Source organism: Falco naumanni, chromosome 15, assembly GCF_017639655.2.
Source record: "Falco naumanni isolate bFalNau1 chromosome 15, bFalNau1.pat, whole genome shotgun sequence".
In the NCBI taxonomy this organism is placed as follows: domain Eukaryota; kingdom Metazoa; phylum Chordata; class Aves; order Falconiformes; family Falconidae; genus Falco; species Falco naumanni.
Genome location: NC_054068.1, coordinates 14,302,182 through 14,311,056, shown reverse-complemented (window position 1 = coordinate 14,311,056; position 8,875 = coordinate 14,302,182).

Here is an 8,875-nt window from a genome sequence, read left to right as displayed (position 1 = left end):
CCTTTCCTTTTTATAGGACACCACTTAGGATATAAGCTTGAAAAATTTGTAAAAGCTCTGGATCATGTCGTGTTCCTTATCTAGCAGTCAGACAAGGATACATAATAGGGCCTGAAGTCCTCAGAATCAGGATTTTCTGCAAGATTTTTATTTTGAAATCTTCTCCCACAACTGAGCCATAGGAGCTATGTGGGGAAAACAATCACAATTTACACTTAGAGCAAACTTAAAGTCTTCTGACAGTGTGAGAGTAGTGCAATGGATATTCTATATTTCCCAAAACTTTGAAATCTCTGTGGTTATATGGCCCATGTTACCATGTTCTTTTAAAAGAAGTAGGTTATTAAGATACATTAATATTTTTTGAGTTCCCAGACAATAAAGGAATATCTTAGGTGGAGTCCAGAGGATCCATTTTTATTGCAGCAATCTATATGATAGTGCTTTGACATCATGGGGCGGGGGGGGCTCTTACCTCATTAAAGACATCAAAGAGTTTCCTGTGCCAAGAACTTCCCTGCATCATGGTAAGAAAAAAAATTCATTTTTCATTTTACAGAAATTATTTCTAAAAACTGTTTGCTCAGATGTTGGGAGGAGACTTAGAGTTTTAATTTTAAAATATTGGGGCCCTACCAGGGACAAAGTGATGTTTAATGAGGAAATGCCCATTCATGCCAGTAGTTACCTTTTTCACAAGAACAAAGATCATCATATTTAATGAGCTCTGGCCATCAACACTAGAACACCACAGGCTAGCAGCCTCTTTTAGCTGACTCTGGAACCAAGGACTGACTCAGTTTTCTGGGGAAATGTTTTCTTCAGACTGGCTAATTCATTCTACCTGTGCAACCTGCTCTTAACTGTTCTCAGCCATGTCAGAGCTAGGGAGAGAGCGATGGTGAGAGATAAGCAGGTCACTGCACTTCTCTCTCCTCACATTTTTCCCCAAATCCAGCTTTGATTGGCTTTCTTCATATATATGAATAAACAAAGGGAGAGAATTGGCTCAGGTTGGGGGGATATTTTTCCCCTTAACTCAGTAATGTCACTGGGTACACTTAGTTTTAACTGTACTGATGATTTTGAAGAGGTGTTTACAGTTGTCCTTTAAAACGTCTGGTCAATTTACTTGCCTATTAAACTGAAGCTTGTCCCAGACACAGCTTGCTTTCTTTGCAACAAATTCCACAAACATTAAAGTGCTATATTTTTCAGTAAGGAATCAGCTTACTGCAGAGCATGCATTATGCAAACACACTAGCAGCCAAAACAGCACTGTATGCAGCCAAGGGAACATCAGAAAGGTTATTTTAGAAAAAGCAATGAATCTCAGGACTTTCCATCTAGCATTTAGGCTTGCAATACAAGCTGACTTACCCTGAAAAGACAGGGGTGAACTCTAGGAAACCTGAAGCAAATCAGTAAAAGGCCTATGCACCCCTAATGCATTTTTTGATGAAATGGCTTAATGCAATTGTAGTGGTGTTTGGGATTTTTTCCCCCTCTCTAAATCCTGTAGTGGTAATTTCTGTCTCTTAATGATCTAAAAATGGCTTGTCCTTAATGATTGTGTTGCCTATGGAATTCTGCAATGGTCCAATTTCAGTCTCCACACAAAGGGAGATGTACCCCAGACTGATTCCACACCATTTCAGTACTGCTAATGAGATGGTTGATAAAGAGGTCCAGAGAACCTGATAGTGCTTTGAATCACACAGGTGGATTTTAAGCTAGAAATACCCCACTGAAAGTGTTATTAATGTATACATTTCAATTAGTTTTAAAAACATGTACATGATCAGATGGCTACATCTTTTTCACACTGTGCATATATATGCTATTAAAAAAAAATAAACTGTGCACTTCAAGATTTGTGTGGAAGTGTAATCTTTATTATTTTTACAGTAAATCTAGAAGTATTTCTGCCTGAACATAATTAAACAATACCGTCTGTGTCATTCCTTTTTTACTTCCATGGATAGGTCTGCAGACCAGTTTCAACTATGTTTGACAAAATATGGAAGTGCCAAAAATATTAAGCAGCAGAGTTATGTCCCATGGGATGCTAGTATTTACTCGGTATGGCAACAACCAAAAGACAGCTGGTGATTGATGTGAATTTTGGCTAGTCTGGTAGCTTAGAAATACGATTAGCAGCAGCTGATTCCTGTACAGACTTCAGAAAATGCACATTGGTAAAAGATATGTCGAATTTCCCATCCATGGAGATAAGCTTCAGCTGGCGTTCATGCATAACCGGAGAAGCTGCACCCCAGTCTAGGTTTGGATTCTACAGAAACTGAGAAAACATGACTTCAGGATGTGACTTTACCATAACCCAGTTAAATATGCTGTCAGCACCACTACACTCCATGTTTTGTTTTGGAATGGTGGTTTAATCTTATTTTTCTGTGTCCCATTTCTCTTATGTTCTCCTTTTCAAAATACCCTGAGTCCAACAAATGGAAAAACAGGAAGTAAAAAGAAATAAATAAATGTCAGGCTTGTTTCCATCTCAGCCTTTTGTCCTGTGTGCTGCATTTACATCAGCCCTAGAATCACAGAAAGCTGTGCAAGCCCATATTACAGCAATTTTCATCTTATCTATATTTTAGGCTTAGGCAATGACCATAGCTGATTAATATGTGTGTGGCAAAACAGGCCAGGCATAAACCTCACGCAGAGAAAATCCGATTTGATCATCAATAACGGTGACTAAATCATGCCTGACCATTCTTAGTGCTTAGAGCATGCTGAAAGAATTGAAGGAGTTCTTGGATAGGTAGGCTTGCATATCTTACTCTAAATCTTTGGCAGGGATGGAAACATACAGGGAATGTTTGTGGAATGCAAAACAAATGCCTTTTTTAAAAAAGGCAATGCAATTATTTGTTTAACATAAATCTAAAAGCTTTGTCAGTACAGTATGGACAAATAGTTTTGTCCCTGGAAATATAATTGTATTTTAAAGTTTAAGTAAGTGAAATGTTTACTACAGAGGATCAGGAAAAAAAAAAAGCATCTGCTCTGGAAAAGAATTTTGTAGTAGGTTGCATTTACTCGGAACATTACTGTTCCCTTAGGAGACTGGCTTTTGATGGTATGTGTATTGACATTAATTACTCTTGTGATATTAAAACACTTTCAGTAGTTTTTCATTTATCGTTATAAGGAATGAATATCTTCCTCTACACATCATCCAAGAAGAAATGGAGACAATCAGTTTACCTTGCAATATAACAAAACTTCTAAATGTATCAGTGACGTGTGTTACAGCATCCTTTAGGACCTCAATTACTTCTGCTGTTCTTAGATGCCACTCCCATGAAACATACCCTGGGAAAAAAGATACAAAAGGAATTTATTATTGAAGGTGAGGTTTTTTTGCTTGACCAATGCCCAGATGTTGTATCTGGACTCATAATGAGGACCAAGAATGTCCTGCTTTGTGGTTTCATTTCACAAAACTGAAATAATCTCTGATGACATTCTGCTTTTGTGTAAACATTGTGTGTAAATGCTGAACAAAAAGTATCTTTCATGGATAGTCCATATGCTACTTCATCATTCTTCTTATCTAGTTTCTTTGGAGAGTGTAACAGATGTTCTGGTTTCAGATGATATTGTACTTTTTCAGCCTCCAAAAAAACCAATTCACCTGATGAAAATCCATAGGTGTCCAGGGTTCACTTTTTCTATTGTTTGCTTGTTATATGATGAGTGAGAATTCAATATCTTACTCGAAAAGTGAAGAGTAACTTTTTGCAATACATGCACTTAGAAACAATATTCAAGAATGAAAGTTTAGAAGTATGGCAGTTCTTATGAAAGAAAAGAAAGAAGAGTGAATCTCCAGAAAAAGAAACTGAGACATTTCACCAGACTTGTTGATCCAAACAACAGGTTGGGGTTGCTCTTCCCTGGCTTTTTTTTTGTATTTGTATTATTTGATAGCTTGAACTGCTATCAAACTTGATAACTCAATCAGAACTTCAGCTGAGATAAATTTTACCTATTTGCAGTTAGAAGAATAATTTACCTAGGAACTGAATTTCATACTGTGATATCTTCAGCAATTTCTTGTGTAAATCACAGTACACAATGATTTTGCAATTTGTGGTTTAATAGGACTTGCAAAATGTTTCAGTTCTTGGTCTAGTGGATTATATATTCAAAGGGAATTGTTTTTTTTTGTTTTCTGTGTCAGATCAGCATTGTTTTGAGTGTATTTTCCACATACTTCCCTACAGCTACTTAGACAATACTAAAGATTTCCTTATTGCAGTGATTACTCAGTGCTTTATGGCAAAGCTTTCAAAGTCACAGGGCAGGCTGGCACTTAGCTCCCATTGACCACATAATGTTTGTGTTTTTGAAATCTCCTCATTGTTTTATCTCCATGTCATAGAAACCCTGTTCTAATATTTATTTGACTATATGGGGTTTGTGACTCTTTCTGTTAATTTTTCTTTCAGAAGTGTGATTTCTTCTGTTTCGCATGTGCAAGGTTTATGAATTTGTTTGTTGTCATAATAGTAGTGAGAAACTGGAAGATACCTGTAATTGTTTTGAGTCATTTGAAGTGAAGAAAAGTATTTTAAATAAATGTGAAATAATTTTTTGGCAGTATCTCAGACTGGTTTGCTGAACTCTAGAAATGTGTGTTGCCAGGAAAGTAATAGGATAAGTATCAGAGCTTTACAGCTCTACATAGTATGTGTATTAGAGAATGCCACTGATAACAGTGCATTTCTGTCAGAAAAGCATCCTTTCTCAGTGGCAGACATAAAGGTGAATTTCTAAGATTAATGTGGTTTTTTTTGTATTTCTAGCATGCCAACAAATATGCTATGATATTTTATAGTTAACGTGCTCAGAATCATTCCAACATTTTACACTGATATATTTGTATCTTTGGGCTTTTGCTGAACCACTGATTCACTGTTTCTTATTAGAGCTTGTCTGAATCAACTGCCTTGGTTTATGATCTTACAGTGCATCATTGCCACTTGTGTAAGAGAGAGATAGAAATAGATATCCAGAGCTATTGTTTTGCCAGATAACCATTATTCAATGTCCATTTTCTTGATTTTACTATAAGGTGTAGACTACAGAAAAGATCTTTTAATGTTGTATAATCATAATCATAAATGTTACAGGGTTCCATGGCATTCATTTATCCTTTTCAATGCTGGTCATGTTTTCCTTAAAAAATAAGGAAATGAAAAAAAGTAAAACTAGAATGTGTATATATATTCCCATAATGTAATGTTATGTGGCATCTTTTTTTATGTCAGCAGAATATTGTACTGCATTCTTATTTGACTACCAGTGTGGGGTGTTTAAGTATATCCAAATGACCATCTTAATTTTAAACTCAGTTGGAGTAGCATTTCCTATATAATCTTTTTGACCAGCTTTGATCCTAGAGAGCTTTGATGAAGCTACTAATTAGTTTTTTGATTTGTCTGTGTTTAGGAAAGGAGATTTATTATAGTAGCACCCATTTTTGCCACTGATAATTAAAAGACTGTCAGCACTTCCATTATATAGCTCTAGTCTTGAAGGAGAGAATCCCTCCCCATCTGACACTTTGGATTATTTGTGAATGATAAGGGACTCTGAAGGACTTGCCACTTAGGTTAAAATTGACTGGAAACAGCGTTCCCGTGAATCACTCCAGCCATCAGTGCTATGAGGTAAGCACAGCCTGTCACTCTCTTCTCTTAGGAATATATTGGAACATTAGGAGCCAACTCCCCAGGTGTATTTTTGTGGGAAGCTAAGGTCTGCTGCAGATAAATAAATTTAAAACCCCAACAAAATAAGAAATAGATTTGCCATTTTTAGAAGTTCAGCTTTATGTAACTTCTTCTTAAACATATAGAAATAATTTATTGTCTCCTTGAAAAGAATGTTCATACCCTGATAGTTTTGTCAGGAGCCAGACTCTGTGTTCCTCATTTTTGGCATGTGGTCTGCTAACAGTATGTTATGTATCTGCTTTTAAAAATCTGATTTTCAAAATACGCATATGTCCTTTGCTCAGCCTAAGATGCAAGTGCAGTTAATCTGCATTCAATTTTGTTTTGTAGCTGACTATTAGCATACGTGAAAGAACTCGGTTCACACAGGGTAGGTGATTCTTCACATCATTCAATTCCCATGCATTTACCACATCATATTCTAAAGCAAAACATTTACAGGTTACCTAAAATAATCAGCAATTCTGATTTTGCAAGAATCTGCAAAATTGGACTGTGACCTATGAGAATGAAATTCTTTCTTAGAGTAATGAGACATTTTTGTGGCTTTCTGTGCCTTCCTAAAAGCTCAAGGTGAATCCATGCCTGCTTATATCTGCTTATGTGACTTACTCCAGAAACTCCTGTTCACTATTGCAGGCAAGGCTCTAATATGCTTCTTTGAAAATTTATTTATGTTTTATAAAAAGTAGATATAGCACATTGGCAGACAATATAAATATTACTGCATAACAACAATTCAGTTACTTCTAGACTCTTGAAGTAATGCATTATTTTTATTTGGCTGTCAGTGCCTTTTACATTTATAAAAGTGAGACGGCAGGGGAGGATATAGGATTGTATTAGACCTCTGCTTGCATTTATGCGCTTGTGAAGGACTATATGTATGGTTAATAAATTCTGTTAAATCAAATTCCTACCACTTATTAGAACATAAATTTTTTTCTATCTGTTCTCATTGACTTGCTTAAATAGACATCTCCCCCCTCTTCATTTATTTTATCATTTTCTCTACTGTTAAATCTGCTGTCAGAAATAGTAGCTTCTCATCAACTTCCTTCAGCCTGTAAATTATTTTTTTAGTAAGCAGCTTGTAATTGGCATCTTTAAGGGAAACAAAATAAAGTGTTTTGTAATTGGGAAAAAATATGAAGCGAACACTGTGTATTCTGTCAGATTGCTCCAGTTCTGGAGGTCTTGGCCTTTGGAGGGCAAAGGCAGTTCTACTGTTGCGAATTCTAGAAATAGCAAACATAACACACTTCTGTGTCAGTATTTATCAACACAGAGAAGGAGAGGCCCTTGCCATTGGACAAGTAAATTGAAATTGTGAAATGAACTCAATTTTCTTAGTTGTTCAGGAAGTTGTTTTCTGCTGAACCACATCAGCTGTTTGGTAAATCTCTGGATTTTTGGCATAAGACAGAAGATTTTCTTTTACAAACCTTCCCCATCCTCCCATCTCCCAGCAAGTAAGCAGGTTGTAGTTGGATTGTTGAGAGCATATTTAGCAATACAGACTTTTAAATCAAAGCATGATATTACATGTGTTCCAAAATAATTGTTTTCTTGCATTGTAATACAATGTACTAACAAAAGACAATGAGTATTTTCACATTTAAAAAAAATATCAAAATGCAATTAAAACCACATGCATATTTGGAGTTTCCCAGGACGAAGAAAAATTACCATTTTAATGCAGTCTCTGGAACTTGTGACCATTACATTCAGAGGAAACAGGAGATGACACGCACACAAGTCAGTTGAGGCAAGTAAAACAATACAGACTTGTGGAATTTAATGTTGTTACTTCTCTTGTTTAAATCCCCTGTTACCAGTTGGCTGGGCTTAATTACTATTTCTGAATTGTGATGAACTTCAAAGACTGGGAGGTGCTTTCAGATCTGATATGTAAAAATGAGAGATGATGTTGGAAGTTATTCTCAGCCAGATAGAACACACAGTTACTGTCTTATTATTGCAGTGTAATATATCATGAAAGAACAGATAAACAAACCTCTTCTGATTAGTTTCCACCTCATTTATCTACTTTGTATGAATTAACTATTGTCCTTGACACCTAGAGGTGAAACAGTCAAATCCTAGTACTTACGTGCAATAATAATGATGTTCTATGTATATAAAACCTTTCCTGGTTTTGCACATCAGAAATACTTTTCTGCATATGTGGTTTTGTTATGTGTGAAATATTTCATGATCCCACTCTCCTTTCTCCTCAGCTCTTGTAGTTTATTGTTTTAGGATAGAAATACACACGTGACTTAAGCTACAAAATAGCTTTTATTCAATAATAAGCTGCCTCTGGCCAGAATAAAACATCTGCTAATCAGGCAAGGCCACATTACACAGTAATGGGTGGAATGAGGGGCATATTCTACCCAATGTAAACTACTAGTAGGTGTTTTCAGTGGATAAGATGTAATTACTCCAAAAGGTACAGTTAGCCATGCCTGTGAGGTATATGATAATTATGCATTGGTGGTTGTGACCTGATGTTTACATTTTGTCCACTACGGCGGTGCCACTGGCTCTAGGTGGGTATTGATGCTGAATCAAGGGCAGAATATCCAGCACTGAATGACCTCATACATCACACTGTCCCGCTCTCCCCCTCCCAGTGCTCTTTCTCCAGTACCTTTCCAAAATGCTTTAATTTTTGAGAAAGATTTTGGTGTGCCTGTTTTATGGCCATTAGATATTTCTGTCAGGTGTTAAAAATTATTTGAACAAATGCTCTTATTGAAATTTAGTAAATATATCCACCCTTCTGCATAACGTATTTAAATGTATGTTCCTATGCCAAAACAGTTTAGAGTATGCATAATGTTGTAACTTATATGGTCCATTGGGAAGGTTTTCGGAAATACGGCCATAGCATCTCTGATTCACAAGACAGAATTGTGAAAAAAGCAGAGCAGTTGTTGTCTTGTCTTACCCAGTAATTCCAAGCAAGACATCACGTACTGGAATGCAGTCCAGAATAAAGCTGTTGCTTTTGCCCTAAGTGGGAAGTGGCAAATGTGGATTTCAAAGAAATGCTGCCAGCATTGATCCAGAATAGCCAAAACTGATTCTTAAAATACAGT